General features: G+C 43.8%; 1 protein-coding gene and 1 pseudogene across 1 annotated transcript in view; both read left to right on the forward strand.

Annotated features, from left to right (window-relative positions):
• LOC124595214 (actin cytoskeleton-regulatory complex protein PAN1-like) overlaps nucleotides 1-17,492 on the forward strand; it is a 553,071-nt gene that overhangs the window by 300,986 nt on the left and 234,593 nt on the right. The gene's annotated exons all lie outside the window — the stretch shown is intronic.
• LOC124560961 lies at nucleotides 12,177-12,294 on the forward strand (annotated as a pseudogene).

Consider the following 17,492-nt stretch of genomic DNA (forward strand, 5'->3'; position numbering starts at 1 on the left):
GCGGCAAGATTCCTGATTGGTATATTTAGCCATCGCGAGAACATTACAAATCTCATAGAAAGTTTGAAGTGGAACACACTTGCAGATAGACGGCGCGATAAACGGATGGGGCTGCTCACTAAATTCCGAAATCCCATCTTCGCCGAGGATGTAGAGCATATATTATTACGACCAACTTTTAGATTGCGAAGTGATCACCATTCAAAGATAAGGGAAATTAGAGCTCGTACTGAGGCGTTCAGACAGTCGTTTTCCCTCGCGCGATCCGCCACTGGAACAGACGGGGGGAAATATGACTTTGGCGCGAATTGTGCCCTCCGTCACACACCACTTGCTGGCTAGTGGAGTATATATGTAGATGTAGTCTGCCCTGTGCAACCTTCTTCATCTCTCTAAATGCTGCAACCTGCATCCAATCGAAACAGCTCCCTGTAGTCAACATTTAGTGCTTGTCCACAATTTTAACACCCCCCACCCTCCTCCCGACCGTCTAGCATTTTCTTTTACTTAAACTGCATGTGCCACGAAACTGTAGAGATCAGCGCGTCGTCATTGATTGTTCCATCTACCCACCCAATCTTTAATATTCTCCTGTAGGACCACATCACGAAAGTTCCAGTTCTCCTCTTATCTACACTGTTCGTCTTCTATGTTCCGCTTCCATAAGAGACTACAGTCCAAACACTGCCAGAAAAAGACTCCCTAACACTTACATCACAAAATTAAGGCTTTCGTGTACACTTGTTGGCAAATTGCGTATTGGCTTCTGTCACGGATTCTTCGGCCGACGTTCGTCAGATGATTTTACTGACGTTTCGCCAGCAGAAGTGGCTGCAATTGTCAAAGCTCCACCACCTGCAACGTGAGACATAAGCCAATAGGCAGTTTGACTTACATCCCACTTTCATTTCGCTGTTGCCAGTCTGCGTTTTACACGTTGCTGGAGGAGCGAAACGTTCCTAATGGTTGGAAAAAATGCCGTCCATTCCCGTGTTCAAGGAAGACCGTCGAGCAGACGCACGGAAGTGTAGCTCTACGTCTGTGATGTCGGTCTGCCATAGAATTTGGAATATGTTGTATGCTCGCGTATTATGACGTTAGTGAAGACCGAAAATCTTGTTTGTGGGAACACTGTTTCCGAAAAAAAAGGATCGTGCGAGACCCATCTCCGTCTCTCCGTCCACGAGATCCAGGAAGCAGTAGATACAGTCCCCCCAGGTAGATGCCGTGTCTCTAGACTTCCGGAAGGCGTTCGATAGCATTCAGCACGGCTGCCTAGTGAACAAAATACTACCGTTCGGAATACCAGACAAACTGTTTGACTGGACTGAAGAGTCTCTAGCCAACTAGCACAGCAAGTCATTCTGAAAGGAGAAAAGTCTTCAGGCATAAAAGTAATTCAATGTGTGCTCCAAGGTACTGTATACGACCGTTACTTTTCACGATGTATATAATGACCTAGTAGATAACGTAGCAAGTTTTGAGTTCTACATCTACATTTATACTCCGCAAGCCACCCAACGGTGTGTGGCGGAGGGCACTTTACGTGCCACTGTCATTACCTCCCTTTCCTGTTCCAGTCGCGTATGGTTGGCGGGAAGAACGACTGTCTGAAAGCCTCCGTGCGCGCTCGAATTTCTCTAATTTTACATTCGTGACCTCCTCGGGAGGTATAAGTAGGGGGAAGCAATGTATTCGATACTCATCCAGAAGCGCACCCTCTCGAAACCTGGACAGCAAGCTACACCGCGATGCAGAGCGCCTCTCTTGCAGAGTCTGCCACTTGAGTTTGTTAAACATTTCCGTAACGCTATCACGGTTACCAAATAACCCTGTGACGAAACGCGTCGCTCTTCTTGGGATCTTCTCTATCTCCTCCGTCAATCCGATCTGGTACGGATCGCACACTGATGGGCAATACTCAAATATAGGTCGAACGAGTGTTTTGTAAGCCACCTCCTTTGTTGATGGACTACATTTTCTAAGTACTCTCCCAATGAATCTCAACCTGGTACCCGCCTTACCAACAATTAATTTTATATGATCATTCCACTTCAAATCGTTCCGCACGCATACTCCCAGATATTTTACAGAAGTAACTGCTACCAGTGTTTGTTCCGCTATCAAATAATCATACAATAAAGGATCCTTCTTTCTATGTATTCGCAATACATTACATTTGTCTATGTTAAGGGTCAGTTGCCACTCCCTGCACCAAGTGCCTATCCGTTGCAGATCTTACTGCATTTCGCTGCAATTTTCTAATGCTGCAACTTCTCTGTATACTACAGCATCATCCGCGAAAAGCCGCATGGAACTTCCGACACTATCTACTAGGTCATTTATATATGTTGCGAAAAGCAATGGTCCCATAACACTCCCTTGTGGCACGCCAGAGGTTACTTCAACGTCTGTAGACGTCTCTCCATTGATAACAACATGTTGTGTTCTGTTTGCTTTCGCGTATGTTGGTGTTGTATACACTGAAGTCGCAACGCTAGGAAACTGTAGCGAAATGCAGAGAGACCAGCTGAAGATATGCAATCAGTTCAGGGATTGGCAGTCGACACTAATCTGAAAACAAATGGCAAGCAAATATGGAGAAAGTGCCTTTATTGTATGATTATACGATTTCAGAGGAGTAACTGGAAGCAATTACCTCCGTAGAATACCTTGCGGTATGCGTACTGAGTGATTTAAAGTGGAACGATCACACGGAAGTAATCGAAGGTAAGGCGGACGCCAGACTGAGATTCCTTAGGAAATGTAGTCCGCCCGCAAACGAGATAGCTTGCAAAACCCTCGTTCGACCAATACTTGAATTCTGCTCGTCAATCTGGGATCCATACGATATAGGACTGAAAGCTAAGAAATAGAGAAGATCCAACGAAGAGCAGTGTGTTTCGTTAAATGTTAATTTAGTAAGCGCGGAAACTTAACGGAAGATGTTCAGCCAGCTTCAGTGGCAGACGTTGCAAGAGAGGCGTCATGCTCTTATGGTGTGATTTGCTGTTGAAGTTCCGAGAGCTTGCGTTTACGGAAGAGTCGACTTGTGTATTGCTTTCCTCGCACGTGTGTCTCGCGAAAAGACCATGAAGGTAAAATTGTACAGATTCGAGCTCACATGTAGGAGTGGAATTAAATGAGAGACGAGAAGATGGAAGTAACAGAGGTACACCAAGCGAATTTTGGAAAGTAGGTGTAAATGTGTGCCCTCTTGGCCACCAAATACATTTTAACATTCTACTGCTCGTAATGCCTGCATGTACACAAGAAATAAAATAAGGCTGAAGCGTAAGAATTCAGCAAGCCATCTGCAGCAGGATTACAGTGTCATCGGCGAACCATGGTACCCCCCCTAGCCGAATGTTCCCTTAAGACGAACGTACCACATCCGCTCAGTGAGAGATCGCGAGAGCCTTCTGGGTAGTGACTTACAGGATATTATAGCACTGTTGCGTCAAAAGGACGGTCATCTCTACTCCTCTTGCCTTTACTCACTGTCCTCGCATTCAGCAGGAGCCATTTCGAATTCTGATCGTCATGTTTCGTCGTTTTCCTAATGGTTCCTGAATCATCAAAGGCACATGCTGGGTTCCTTCCTTTAAAGACACTAAGGTAGGATTCTTCCCGCATCCTTCTCCAACTAAACTACTTCCCCGTTTGTAATTACTTAAGAGTATCGAGACGTTAAATTTAATTCTCATTTATTCCTGGCCTTTTTCCTCTCATCGACAAAATACTAAAAAGGAACATTTATTTCACATTCTGTACTCGAATCGCCCACCTTCGGATTCCGCCTCTTCGCACTACCGTATGAGCCACCTCGAGTTCTTGTAACGACTGCTTGCAGCGTTGCCCTACAGTTTAACTGCTTCCCGCAACCTATAGGAAGAAACGAACGATTTTTCCAGCACACTGTTTTCTGAGAATGCGGCAAAGGATAAGCGATTACTCGTCGCAAGAATGGTGTATCGCTGTAACGTTGTCTTCCATGAAAGATGAGACTGCATCAGCAGAATGGAGTTGCAAAATGCAGGAATAATTGCAGGTTATCAACGCTTGGTGGAAATGATCATAATTTGGAAAAGCAATTTGAAGAGCGTGAGTATGCCGCAAAAAACTTACATTCCTTAGCTGCCTCACATGCAATAAATCGTTAGAACGCAATGGAAAACTACATAGATCTTGATGTCGGCGTCGTGGAAGGACTACGTAATGTAGTTGTGGGGGAAAAACTGGTGCCGGTCTAAGATTCATTGAAGGAATTTGTCGAAAATGATCTTTGCGATAGAGGATACCTATAAAACTCTTGTCTTAAGCATTTCATAATATTGTTACTCTGTTTATATTCCTCTTAGACAGATTTAACTGAAGATGTAGAAAAGATCAGAGGTTTATCTGAATCAGAGTATATGTCACGGGTATGCTTAATGAATTCCTGTGGATCGTGATGGTAAACGAGCTGCCATCCATAGGAAGGCGTCGAAGAATTTATTATTACCTAACACACAAATTCCAAAAGAAGCGCCGGCCGCGGTGGTCTAGCGGTTCTAGGCGCTCAGTCCGGAACCGCGCGACTGCTACGGTTGCAGGTTCGAATCCTGCCTCGGGCATGGATGTGTGCGATGTCCTTAGGTTAGTTAGGTTTAAGTAGTTCTAAGTTGTAGGGGACTGATGACCATAGATGTTAAGTCCCATAGTGCTCAGAGCCATTTTTGTTAACATCCAATATAGATTTAAGTGTCAGGCATTGTGTTGAAGTATATGTATGGAGTGTAGCTATGTATGGAAGTGTAACGTAGACGATAAACTGTTTAGACAAGAAGAAATCAGAAGCTTTTGAAAAGAATGTTGAAGATAGGATGAGTAAATCATGTAACTGATGAGGTGGTACTGAATAGAATTGAGAAGACAAAGAATTTGTGGCACAATTTGCCCGAAAGAAGGAATCGGTGGATTGGACACGTTCTGAGACATAAAGGGATCACCATTTTACTATTCCAGGGAAATGTGGGTGGTAAAAATCGTAGCGGGAGACAGAGATGAATACAGTAAGCAGATTCAGAAAGATGTAGCTTGTAGTAGTTATTCGGAGATCGAGAGATTCGCGCAAGATAGAGTAGCATGGAGAGCTGTATCAAAAACAGTCTTCGGACTGAAGACAACAACATATAAACATAACGAAATGAATAGGCATTCAGACTCACAGAGAAGAACCCACCCTCAGTCGTAAACTCTGTGCACCACTCTGTAAAGGTGGCGGGGGAGGGGAGGGGGGGGGGAGAGCAATGATGCTGACACGCTAGGAAGCTCACAACGCAGCAAGCAGTAACCTCAGCATGCAGGAGGGAAAGACTGCTCCTTGGCACGAGCGCAAAAGGCAGTGAAATACAGATGGACACGAAAGAAACGGAGACATTGTCAATTTACCGCCAACAAATACCGTGCAAATACTCGTGATCGGAAAACCGGTATTTTAACAAAACAACTCGTTTAAACAGATTTCGGACAAGTGTGTTGACAGATCGACCAGTGAAGTCATGGCGATTGACCAGTTGATCGCGGTCGGTGAGTTGACCACCCCTGTACGGTGAGGCGCGGCGTGTGTAGGCGAGATCGCCACGTCATGCGACACAGTGATCCCGAGTACTGCGTTGGTTACCAGAAAGCAGTCGGACATATCTGCGACGTGCCGTGGTTCGCGGTAACGCCTATTGCCCTGCGCTTCTTCGAACGCTTTGGACAGGGCAGTGTTTTCCTGCAGCGGTTACCTTTCTACGTCACAGCTATGACGTAATTTTATCCGTCATCACCTGCAGCCGTTTTCACTGGAAAAGCTGACAAGGAAGTCCTTAAGACTCGATTGCCTTGCTGTACAAAACGCATTCATGTTTCGAACAAGTTCGTGTAAACACACACAAAAGACACACATTTGGAACAAAAGAAAAGTTCGGAGTAGGCATTAAAATCCATGGAGAAGAAATAAAAACTTTGAGGTTCGCCGATGACATTGTATTTCTGTCAAAGACAGCAAATTACTTGCAAGAGCAGTTGAATGGAATGGACAGTGTCTTGAAAGGAGGATATAAGATGAACATCAACAAAAGCAAAACGAGGATAATGGAATGTAGCTGGAGGGCAGCGTGGAGGGTAAAAATCGTAGAGGGAGACCAAGAGATGAATACACTAAGCAGATTCAGAAGGATGTGGGTTACAGTAGGTACTGGGAGATGAAGAAGCTTGCACAGGATACAGTAGCATGGAGAGCTGCATAAAACCAGTCTCAGGACTGAAGACCACAACAGCAACAACAACAACAACAACAAGAACAGCAATTTTCGTGCCGGCAGCAAATTTAAAATAGCTGCGTTATTCCGGCTTCCACAAACTTTTTCGGGACGCATCTCTTGGTCGTCTATTCCGGATCTATTAATCCTGTTTCAAATAATTTCAGTTGGAAATCCCTTTACCCTACTTCCGTCCAAAGAGATTTGGCTGAGAAAACAAGGCATCAAATTTGAGAACGTTTTGAGTTGCCCACTTGGTAAGGGAATGGATATAAACAACAAGAAACTAATTGTATCGGCTATGAGGCCCTAATAGGGTCGATTGTAATTGTTCAGAAAAAATATTAGAACGAAAATACTGGCATGCAATAATTGTTTGTTGGATCGTCTCTGTATGTGAACTGGTTCACAGTTTGACGCGTACCGGTACATGTTTTTTCATTATGATCGTTCAAATGGCTCTGAGCACTATGGGACTAAACTTCTGAGGTCATTAGTCCCCTAGAATTTAGAACTAGTTAAACCTAACTAACCTAAAGACATCACACACATCCATGCCCGAGGCAGGATTCGAACCTGCGACCGTAGCGGTCTCGCGGTTCTAGACTGCAGCGCCTAGAACCGCACGGCCACTTCGGCCGGCTTCATTATGATTTAATCTGAGCGTATTTAAGTAACTGTAGAAAGAAAGGGACCGGCCGTAGTGGCCGTGCGGTTCTAGGCGCTACAGTCTGGAACCGAGCGACTGGTACGGTCGCAGGTTCGAATCCTGCCTCGGGCACGGATGTGTGTGATGTCCTTACCTTAGTTAGGTTTAATTAGTTCTAAGTTCTAGGCGACTGATCACCTCAGAAGTTAAGTCGCATAGTGCTCAGAGCCATTTTGAAAGAAAGGAGCGAAGTAATGTTAGCTCACAATGCGGACAACAGCCAGTAGTTGTTACAAACAATAAATAAGTTATAACTTAGCATTTTGAGTAGCAAGAACAGTCTAGGTGCAACCAAGGTTTAAAATCCAGCAAAGGACGATTCCCAAGAGTACGGCGTTGAAAAGCTGTACGTCATAATCTCCCTTCTCCTTCTCGGCGTAATAATGATGAAATTTCCTCTACTTTCAGTATTGTAACCTGCAGTCTCCAGATAGATCCCGGGAGTCCGTATCAAATTCGTTGGCTGTAGATCAAACCAATAAGACAATGTACGCCGTTGCCTGGTCCTAGCTGAGCAGGCACTGACATGAACCGCGTAAAATGTGGAAACCAGAGTCAACGCTTGGCTGCTGCCAGCAACTGCTATAGAGCGCGTCGGTTAAGAGTAACTTCAGTCCAAATCAGTACGATGGACAAAAGTCAGAATCGCCTTCACGCATCGAATTCCAGATCGAAGTCCAGGTGTAGAAAAGCGACATGTACTCGAGAATCGGTATGACGAAGGCTTCAGTGACGAAAAACATACTGGCAATCCTCCGGCTGAACCTGACACTTGTTTCCCGACTGCCATCTCCGTCTGATGTATTGGCCGTGACCCGTGGAGTCGCGCTGTCGAAAACGGAATAGTGTTACGTACAGCTGGTATCAGGGTGGCTCTTAGAATCTCTCTCCATTTCTCTGCAGTGGCGGGTTATAGATGATGCACCCGCACAACACTTTGTCTTTGATAAACTGAACATTATTGGCAAAGACAGTAAGGGAAATGTACGAACTGTTATCCTGTGTTGTCGTTGTGGTTAAGGACTCAGTCTCCTTTGTCAACCTATAAAACAAGTGAATACACTTGTTGTACCTGGGATGCACAGTCATAATAAATTTTTACCTGGGATGCACAGTCATAATAAATTTTTTGAAGGACATCATCTTTACGCCAGTGACTGTTGTACGTTTTTATTACACTATTGCAGTTTCAACTTAGGCCAGTATCAAGTGCTGATATTATGGCTTTAAGCCATGTCAACATAATGTAAGCTAACACACAAGTGTGTCGTTGTCAGTCCTGTTAAATACATTCGTGTCGTTGTTACACAGTGCGAGCACACGTATACAAACATCGTAAGACATCGTAAAACAACGTAATCTGTAAATGCACCACAACTGTTGTCTAATGCATGTGTGACTAGTGATGGGTTAATGAGCATGTGCATTTACAGATTACGTTGTTTTACGATGTTTGGACTGCTACGGTCGCAGGTTCGAATCCTGCCTCGGGCATGGATGTGTGTGATGTCCTTAGGTTAGTTAGGTTTAAGTAGTTCTAAGTTCTAGGGGACTGATGACCATAGATGTTAAGTCCCATAGTGCTCAGAGCCATTTGAACCATTTACGATGTTTGTATACGTGTGCTCGCACTGTGTTACGACGACGCGAATGTATTTAATAGGACTGGCAACGACACACTTATATTACGTTGACATGCCTTAGCTGTAATATCAGCACTTGATACTCGCCTAAAGCCGAAATTGCAATAGTGTAATAAAAACTTATAACAGTCACTGGCGTAAAGATGATGTATTTTATAAAACATGTTATTTTTACGATTTTTTTTGGAAAATATTTCTGCACATTATTGATTCTTGGACAACATTTTCTGTTTTTTTTTTTTTTTTTAAAGTAATTCTGTTATCACTAAGCCCCCATCCGAGGCGTTAAAGTTGATCTGTCCAAAATGAGACGTGTCCCTGACGGAAGTCCTGCAAGTCTTAACTGAAATTTAAAAAAACCAACAGTTTTCTTAAGCAATTGATTATTGCCCACGGAGTAATGACACATATCTTTCTGAAATTTGTCAAAACACTCTTTCTTAGTCTACCCGCAATCCATTCCGTCAACTTGAGACACAGTGCAAGCACACTGGTAATGTCTTTCTGAAACCAGGCTGAATTACGCCTCGGACATCTCCGCAAGGAGTAATAGAATATTTTTTTGTTTTAATTAATTCATTAGTTATTGAAACAAACGTGACCAAAAACACACGACAGAACTATTATTTTATTTCAAACGTCCGCCACTTAATTATTGTCAAATTAAAAAAAAACTGTGCCACTACTCCGTGCGCAGTATCATGTAGATTAAGAAAATTGTTTTTGGTTTCGATTTCACATAACGTTTGGTGACTGCAGGACTTCTATCACGGACACATCACATTTTGGACAGAGCAGTTTTAAATCCTCGGGTGAAGGGTTTAATAATGACTGAATTTCTTTAAAAAATCAGAAAATGTTTTCGAAGAATCAGTGATTAAGGGCAAAAAGATTGACGGTGATTGCTTAATTAGTTTTTAAAAAAACCTAAAAATAGCTTAATTTTTAGGCTCGCTGAGAATAATTCACTCTTAATCGCGATGTGACAGCACTTTCGAGCACTAAGAATGTTTAGGCTGTTGTATAAGCAGCAGTAAGGATCACGTTATATGTACAGAACATACAACAGACACTAATATCAATATAATCATGTTATGTAGCACAGAAAAATGTAACAATTTGTGTTTGTTTCTTCCGTCTTGGACGCCGCGATTCTACCACCACCACCAACAACAACAACAACAACAACACTACTAAGTGCTACGTGACGCCAGTAGCTAAATGATAAAAAGATTTACAGATTTTTATTCACCAGTGTATGGCTTGGGAAACTGACGCTTGGGCGTGTGATAACGGTAAATAATTGTGTGATAATGATGATGCCGTTAAAGGCAATTGCCATTAGGCTCCATGCTATTAGATTATCGGCGTGCTTGTATAGCTTCAACGAGTATCAGGCACTGATTAGTATAACATTTCGGAAAGCTTTCGTGTAGAATGCATATATCAGGGATAATTGAAAGTAATACAATATCACAAAATGTTGCCATTTTTATAGTGCAGCTATTACAGCGAATTTTAAATGACTGCATGCACAATAGAGGAGTCTGTAATAGGTGATGACGCGACATTTGCATTACACTGTCGGATTTTGTACTTTTAATGCCATGGTTTGACGAACACTTTGTAAAAGAATTTCATCTCTGATGGTTAGCTAATTACGCTTGTATATGCTGACCGAAATCAGCGGTGTAATAGAGAAAAAGTTCAGCTGCATAAACATACAACACAATTTCTTCATTCACTTCAGTTTCACCTAAAGAGTGTAAGTAAAGGGCTACCGTGGACTTATTTTCTGGAAGAAATGATTTCAAGCGTAGGTTCGGCTAACCCCATTTAGATTCATTTTGGTCTCAATAAATCACCACAGAAGACTATTGAGATGGCTCCTTACTGAAAACCACTGCACTTTCTTTGCCTCGGTACTGCAGCTTTCACTTGAACTAGCGTGTGTATCACATTAACAGCAACAGAATTATAAGCAAGTGCTTGACTTCGTGATGTTCCGTTTAACCTTGCTATTTCAGAATATTGGCAGCACACTTAGAAACAGAGGGATTGTGCGCGGGGAACCATTGACAGTACTGGGGATAACACGGCTATTGCAGTGGCCGTGTTACTCCGAATTACGATACAAAGTTCCTTCCGACATGCATGCATGTACTGGAATACACGTAATGTATTCTCGTCAGTCGTTGTTGGTCCCGTTTTTGCAGGATCTTTTTCCTGGCGCAACGATGCCGGAGATTCGATTACCGGATTCCTGGTATTCACGATACACTCGTGAAATGGTGGTACAGGAACATCCCCACTTCATGGCAACCTCAGAGATGCTGTGTCCCATCGCTCGTGCGCCGACTATAACACCACGTTCAAACTCACTTAAATCTTGATAACCTGCTACTGTATCAGCAGTAACCAATCTAACATCTTACCAGTCACTTGCTGTGTCATATAGGCGTTGCCGACCGCAGCGCCGTATTCTGCCTGTTTACTTATCTCTGTATTTGAATACGCGTGCCCATACCAGTTTCTTCGGCGTTTCAGTGTATTTTACTTACAGCTGTTTTTTACAGGTTCGCTTCTGTGCAACCTTTCGTTGCTCTAAAATTAATCCTCTCCGAACCACCTGAGCGAAATCTTGTAGGTAGGATGATGATCGTAAATTTCGCATTGAAAACTGGTCACCGGAAATTCTAAACGGATTGGCTCTGAGCACTATGGGACTGAACATCTGTGGTCATCAGTCCCCTAGAACTTAGAACGACTTAAACCTAACTAACCTAAGGACATCACACACATCCATGCCCGAGGCAGGATTCGAACCTGCGACCGTAGCGGTCACGCGGTTCCAGACTGAAGCGCCTAGAACCTCACAGCCACACCGGGCGGCTGTAAACGGATTTTAGGATGTATTACACATATTTTTGACTGTTGGTCAGTTCACATTTTTCTACAAGCGAGGAACACTGTCAGATGCGGTTGTCGCTGTGGCGATACGACAGTATCTTCGTGTATGGCGCGCCGGTGCCAGCGTCGTACCGAACAACTTCCAAACTCTCATCTGTTTACTCAAGACTTGAAAGAAATATGGCTCGTCTTCCAACGTTGAATATGGTTTGTGTATGTTACCTACAAATGGGACACTGCATTGTATGACCTAGAATGGACAACATGTCAACTGGCCAGAGACCACATTCTTTGCTGCAAACTTAACACGCACTGTCTGTTTACTAATTTCGAAGTATCGCAATAAGTATTGGAAAACAGCGAAAAGGAAAAAAAAAAATCACTATCGAACTGTATCAACTACAAGATGTGGAAAAATTAATTTATTTTACAGAATAGTCTCCTCAAAATCGAATGAGGGAGATTATATAGCGGAGAACTTGCGCGAATTCCAGAACAGGAGTTTTTGGTGTTTTGCGCGAAAAGTAAAAGCTTCAGTGAGAAACTAGCTGCAGAGGCGGATGTAGCACTGCTTCATCTACACGAAACAATTCTTTTTTCTTTAGGCGTGTTATACGACTTCAAGGCAACGGCCTTGCCGCAGTGGATACACCGGTTCCCGTCAGATCACCGAAGTTAAGCGCTGTCGGGCGTAGCCGGCATTTGGATGGGTGACCGTCCGGGCCGCCATGCGCTGTTGTCATTTTTCGGGGTGCACTCAGCCTCGTGATGCCAATTGAGGAGCTACTAGACCTAATAGTAGCGGCTCCGGTCAAGACTACCATCATAACGACCAGGAGAGCGGTGTGCTGACCCTACGCCCCTCCTATCCGTATCCTCCTCTGAGGATGACACGGCGGTCGGATCGTCCCGATGGGCCACTTGTGGCCTGTAGACGGAGTGGTTTAGAAGACTTCAAACTTCCCTGACCGTGCACGGTACGATACAGCTGTGTGGACCAACCAGTACCTCGCGTTGCGCCGGTTGACACGACGGAGAATCGTATTACTGTCTTCCCGGTCATGCCACCTGATGTTTCCACGCGCTCCATCTACGCTGGTTGCTTCTGCGTCGTGTCGCGAGTCGCAGTACGTATCGTTGTATCGCAGCAGTGGGAACTGCGCCTCGGAGACACACAGTGTAGTAGGGATGACACCTTCAGCTGTGTTTATAGGTTTTGTTTTATTTGCAATCGATGTCGGTGTTACATTACATAGTCTTTAGACTTCTTTATGATACCAGCTGATGTGGCTACCGGGTAGTTATCGTGGTACGTCTCATAGAGCACAATAATAATAATAATAATAATTGGAACATTGCGTACTGAACAACAGTTGTGTACATCTGAGTGTGCTGAGCCATCCTTCCTCTTTCGTTCACAAAATAAGCAGGAACCACTGTTTAACATAGCCGGCCTCTCTCTCTCTCTCTCTCTCTCTCTCTCTCTCTCTCTCTCTCTCTCTCTCTCTCTCTCCCCCCCTCCCTCCCTCCCTTTTGGGGGGGGGGGGCACCCTCAGTGAAATATACGACGATCGTTAAATTAAATGATGCTCGAAATTAATTGCAGCCATTAATATACACAGAAAAGTCCTTATAGGTACTTCAGATTCGATGCTGCTTCTGCACTTGCGCAAAATTTCGTACAATTCCGGCAGACAGCAGAGCAATAGTGAACCATCAGAATGGCGTCGAGCCAGACGCTCGTTACAAAAAACGTTCTGGAACTGAATTCTTCGCTGCGGAAAAAGAAACAATGGTAAATAACCAAAAAACGTTTGTGTATAATGTATGGTAATGAATAACTTGATAGGAGTACGGCTGAGCGATAGGTGAAGAGGCTTAAAGCTCCAGGAAGTTCAGAAACTGAGCTGTGTAAACCCCCCACGTTCGGGACGTCTTGCCACAGCTCCCTAGATAGTGAATGGCAAGGATGCTGTTGTTCGTACAGACCGGTGCTTCATATTCGACATTTGTCTCTACAGCGACCGGCGTACAGTGATAGAGACTCTGATATTCAAAGGTCTGCACAAGATGGCTTCCACGAATGCTCACAACGCACCACAAATTCAAAGAAAAGCCATTCGTCTGAACTGTTCGAACAGTTTGAGGCCAATGAAGTAGTTGGAAATATATCCGCTAACTGCGGCTTCCGTTGCAGCATTTGTATTATGTTCAGATGTTCTACCCATTAGTGAAACGTTAAAACGTATGCGGGACCGGTATTCGAAACCGGATTTCCCGCTTACTGCGAGCGGTCGCCTTACAATTTCGTCTATCCGTGCACGCTCCCCGGATCGCCCCAAACTTCCACATGTCACACAGTTGACATCAGTGGTTGCCAAACTTTCTGAGACTGTTACCCTTGCGTGCAATCACATACAGGGTAGTACCCCGACCTCCCCACCCCCCATCAACAACTACTTTAGCGCCTAACTAAACTTCAGAATGCAAAAAATTTCTTTCAATGCTTTTATATTTTAAATGATGGAAGATAAATGATATTTAATTTTCGTAGGTGTTTTACTAAACCCCGAAATAATGAGACAACTGATACCGCTTAATTCTAAAAGCATTTTATTTACATTTTTAGAAAGATGAAATAATTCTCGGTGCATCGCGAGTTTATGTACAATTCGTCCTCAGAAAAGAAAGTTAATCATCCACATTGATGATAGATACATTACAAAATGTGCTTCCTCTGCACCACTTCTTTCCCTAGTGACACTTGCTTCACTTACTCCCTACAACTCCATTTTAAAACCAATCAAGTCAAAGAGCGTACACTATACCTTCTGCATGTGTACTAGTACATTCCTGGACTCCTTGCCCCTAAAATGGTAGAAATTGGAAGACTTTTGGCTGTCAATCCTTTGCGAATGACAACTGCCGCACAGCAATGTGCTAGCTATTACCGCTGTGTTGTGATCTCAAATAGATCGGTTATCGTAGTGAAGTGAATAATGGGCCAGTTTCTGGTCCATTGTGGGAACTACATATAACTCGGAGAAGACATTTTCATGGGAATATTTAAGCATGTATGTATAGGTTTTGCTGTTAGAGATGGATAACACAAAGTATATGTGCAGTAGGTGGACTATATGAGGAACAAGGAAGATGATCACACCTTCATTTCACAGCTGTAACCTCTACCACATTGTCTCGCGTGTTAATGCTGGTATTTGAAATAAAAAATGTAATTATTGTTAACTTACAGTTTTACGAAATAGTGGTGCTGATACTAATGATATTTTGAGAATAGTTCAGTTTCGAGATCCAAACACTAGTGAATATATTTTTTAACCTGAAAAAAGTTCATTTTACCCCTCAGGGGGGGTAATTAACCGCAGGTTGGGAACCACTGGTCTATATTCTTATGTAATAGTTCACTATAATCATCACGTAATGTTTGCAAGTAACATGGACGGATAGCCGAAGTGGTAAAGGCGAGCGCACGCGATAAGCGGCAAATGCTGGTTGGAGTTTTGGTACAGCATACATTGTCACGTCACTAATCGTTATTTAGCCTATACGTACGGCAGCTGAAGCTAAGAAATTCGCGGTCAGCGATTGTTTTTCGAATGGTTGTTGTTCAACTACTTATGTATTTCGACATGCAAATAAGCAACGGAGAAGTCTTCCTGTCAGGGACCGTGTTGATAAATTGGTCAACCATCAGTGTAGCGCGCTATGTGAAGACTGAACAAACTGAAGAACCGTTTCAGACTTGTTCGATCTGACAAGAATCCAAATGAAATCTCGCTCTAATAGGACAATGCTCGCCCCTATACAGCTGCAAAACCCTGGAACTGCTCACCAAATTGGGTTCGACATAATTGTCTCATCCTCCCTGTAGCCCAGAACTGGCGCCCTCGAACTTTCGTCTGTTTAGGCCACCCAAGGATTCTCACCGTGGTACGCCATTTGAAGATAACGCTAGCGAAAATCACGGTGTGTGAATGTCTACTAGCACAAGACAAAAGCTTTTACCAACAGAGAATACGTGCTGTCACACAGTGCTGGCGTAAGACCGTAGAACGTGATTGAACGTATATGCGATGTAACGCGACTACGTTGCGTATGTTTTAAGCACCGATATGTAGGCAAGGCATTAGTGTGGCATTCGTATCTTTCCTACTGGCGTGCGGTAAATGAGGAAGGGAGAACTATGGTGACGTGATTACCAAATGCATCCAAACACAATCATTGTGCTGTTCATCTACATCTACATTTATACTCCGCAAGCCACCCAACGGTGTTTGGCGGAGGGCGCTTTACGTGCCACTGTCATTACCTCAATTCTTATTCTGTTATACTTTCGAATCCTGCCTCGGGCATGGATGTGTGTGATGTCCTTAGATTTAAGTAGTTCTAAGTTCTAATGGACTGATGACCTCAGCAGTAAAGTCCCATAGTGGTCAGAGCCATTTGAACCATTTTTGTTACACTTTCCTTGGCCGCCAAAGGACAAACCCCGGTAGACATCTATCGGATAGTGAAGAATGTGTGATAGTTCACGTCCCCATGTCGCAAAAGTCGTAACGCAGAAGTTGCTCCAATTCAAATGGGACACACTCGAGCACCCCTCACCCTCCTTGTAATCGTAATCTCTTTCCATGCGACTGTCACGCCTTCGGTCCCTTAAAAGGAGGACTTGAAAGGCCGATGATTCCTATCCGACGATGATGTACAGCATGCTGTTAGGGACTTATTTACGCAGCTCGACACGATGGTTTACAAAACTGGTGTCTTCAACAGAATGCATCGGTGCGATGTCAGCAGCAGTGCTCATGGAGATTTTATCTAATTGTCAAACCGATTCTGGACTGGACAGTTTCCTAACGCCCCTTATGCAGGACAGTCAAAAACTGTCTTAAAAGCTTGTAAAGGATGTTGGTCGATTCGTTGCACCGTCTTCTAGTAAGTTAGTATTGAAGTCAGCCAGTCAAGCGTGCCAATTCAAGCGGCCCGCCAGATACGGTGTCGCCAAACGTGTTCCTGGTTTGATTTCCTAAACCCGAACAAGAAAGCGATGCAAAAATTGGTCATGGGACGGCAATAAGGATCGAACCCGATCCAAAGGCTGAGCGGTCTCGTGCCCTGTCATCTACGCTATGAGAACAACTGTCACTAATTGGACCTGGCGGGCTTTTTGAGTTGGAGCGCTCAGCTGCCTGATTGGCTAACAGCCGGCGCTGGTGGACGAGCGGTTCTAGGCGCTACAGTCTGGAACCGCGCGACCGCTACGGTCGCAGGTTCGAATCCTGCCTCGGGCATGGATGTGTGTGATCTCCTTAGGTTAGTTAGGTTTAAGTAGTTCTAAGTTCTAGGGGACTGATGACCTCAGATGTTAAGTCCCATAGTGCTCAGAGCCATTTGAACCATTTTTGATTGGCTGACTTCAGTCCGAATTAACTCGCAAACGCTCGAATTTTTTTTTCTTGCAATTATTATTTTTCGTCAGTGTGTACCCTGCAACACCCTTAGGAGGTTGGGAAATCGTTTCTGACTATCCCGTACATGTAAAATAAATGTCTCATATTTTCACAAAATGCTAACACTTAAGAATAAATTTGTACTGAGGACGAAATTGTGGCCCGTTATGTATTGAAAGACCCTCTTATAATGGTCATTACTCGATATCCACACGATCACCTGGTATCACTTAGGCACTTGTAGTGGAGTACCATAATGTAACACCGAAATCGATTGCAAATAATATAAGACCTATAAACACAACTGAAAGTATGGTCTGTAATACTGCATATATGGTAGTAACAGCTGTCGTTCCATGATCAGTCGGAAGATGGATGCACAGAGACCTTTAGGAAAGATCGCGACCATTCTCGCTCCCGTTCTTTATATACGCTCGCTGTCTCCAGCCTTCGATGACTCCCGTATAGT

This window comes from Schistocerca americana, chromosome 1 (assembly GCF_021461395.2).
Source record: "Schistocerca americana isolate TAMUIC-IGC-003095 chromosome 1, iqSchAmer2.1, whole genome shotgun sequence".
NCBI lineage: Eukaryota > Metazoa > Arthropoda > Insecta > Orthoptera > Acrididae > Schistocerca > Schistocerca americana.